Source organism: Phocoena sinus, chromosome 8 (assembly GCF_008692025.1).
Source record: "Phocoena sinus isolate mPhoSin1 chromosome 8, mPhoSin1.pri, whole genome shotgun sequence".
NCBI lineage: Eukaryota > Metazoa > Chordata > Mammalia > Artiodactyla > Phocoenidae > Phocoena > Phocoena sinus.
In genome coordinates, this window is record NC_045770.1 from 86,893,005 (window position 1) to 86,895,376 (window position 2,372).

Consider the following 2,372-nt stretch of genomic DNA (forward strand, 5'->3'; position numbering starts at 1 on the left):
AATGGCCATCATCAAAAAATCTACAGGCAATAAATGCTGGAGAGGGTGTGGAGAAAAGGGAACCCTCTTGCACTGTTGGCGGGATTGTAAATTGATACAGCCACTGTGGAGAACAGTATGGAGGTTCCTTAAAAAACTAAAATAGAACTACCATATGACCCAGCAATCCCACTACTGGGCATATACCCTGAGAAAACCATAATTCAAAAAGAGTCATGTACCACAATGTTCATTGCAGCACTACTTACAATAGCCAGGGCATGGAAGCAACCTAAGTGTCCATCGACAGATGAATGGATAAAGAAGATGTGGCACATATATACAATGGAATATTACTCAGCCATAAAAAGAATTGAGTTATTTGTAGGGAGGTAAATGGACCTAGAGTCTGTCATACAGAGTGAAGTCAGAAAGAGAAAAACAAATACTGTATGCTAACATATATCTGGAATCTAAAAAAAAAAAAAAAAAGGTTCTGAAGAACCTAGGGGCAGGACAGGAATAGAGATGCAGACATAGAGAATGGACTTGAGGACACAGGGAGGGGAAAGGGTAAACTGGGACGAAGTGAGAGAGTGGCATGGACATATATACACTACCAAATGTAAAATAGATAGCTAGTGGGAAGCAGCCACATAGCACAGGGAGATCAGCTCGGTGCTCTGTCACCACCTAGAGGGGTGGGATAGGGAGGGTGGGAAGGAGACGCAAGAGGGAGGAGATATGGGGATATATGTATACATATAGCTGATTCACTTTGTTATACAGCAGCAACTAACACAACATTGTAAAGCAATTATACTCCAATAAAGATGTTAATTTAAAAGAAAAAAAGAATGCAAAGGTGGTCTCTGTAGAAGTCATAACATGGCCTTCAGAATTAGACCGACCTGGGAACCATTCATCTCAACCACATTTGGAGCAGTGAGTTTCAAAGGGAATCCAACTTTCCCTCTTTTCGTTTTGAATGAACGTAAGTCACTTAACCTTCTGGATATTGATGGGACTAGCAATGACCCCATCCACTGGGCTCAGAGGAGAACTAAAGGAGGTGATGTCACATAAAGCACTAGCACAGTTCCTGGCACACAGCGATAGCTATTGTCATCTTTATTATGTCAGCCTCCTGGCTGCCAGGCTGTCATCACTCAGAAGTGATAATAGTGGTAACGCTTCAGATCCAACAACACAGTACAGCTACAGATGAGCCTGTCCAGTGTGGTCACTGAATAGAAAATAAAGGGAATCATCCCTCTCAGGGGTGTTTGGAGCAGTAAGATACAAGTTGAGTTCATTCACTCTTTTCTTGTTAACACACATTAGCAGAAGAGAAGTAAGGGAGTTCTATTTTTACCTGACTCTCTACGCTGATGAGAAAAGAGATGTCACTTCAGAGAAATCTCAATTCAGACTGAGAACTTGGTCGAACTATAATCCATTCTTCAGGCAGAAGCCACCTAGTAGATGGTTTCCACCATTAATTAGAAGGCTCAGGAAGACTAAAACATTTGTTAGCTACACTTATTGCCTGATGAATTCTAATGGAAGGAGTGTGAATTCATTCCATTTACTTCACAAAGATGAAAGAGGAGAGGACACAATGGAAAAAGGTGAATCGTGAGTTCCTGGTTTATCATTCCTAGATGTCAGCATCTTCTTCTAGGTGATGGCTTGAGGGTAAATGTCAGGGTTGGTGCAAATTCTTTATGCCCAGCATAAAAACCATACAATTTTGAATTAGAGTGACTGTCTCTTTTTTAGTAGCTCGATTCCGTATAAAGCAGAAATACTTTTTGAGAGTGATTGCTGGTATTTTCATTTCTACCCCCAGTTCCTTCTAATCATGGCAAAGAATGCCAGTTATGCATCTTTCCTTTCCCTTTGTTCTGCTGGGACACTGTTCAGTAGTGATATCTTTATGATGGTCAAAAGGATGGAGAGAATTTTTTTATCTTTGTGGGAGATTTCGTTGCTTGATGCCACCTCACTGTGGTTAAGTGCTAAATGATTTGGCTAAAGGACCAAATCAAGGACCCAAGCTAGGCTCTGGTGACCTCAGAAAATCCCGTGATGTGATTCTGGTTCTAATATCTGTATTCATTTCTTTTATGAAATCACTTAGTAATTCTGAGAGAGGCTTTGTTATCAAATCCCAAAAGTATTTTTCTTCTGAAGATATTTTCCTTATTAAGAGAAAGAGAAAGATAGCTACCAGGTAATTTACTTTTAAGTTGAGATTCTAGATTCGGATATATATATATATATATATATATATATTTTAAATTAAAGGCTGAATTATGTCTTTGGGTAAAAACAGTAAATTAGAAGGGCCTTAATTCACTTGGAGGTTTCATTTATTAGCACATGGATAC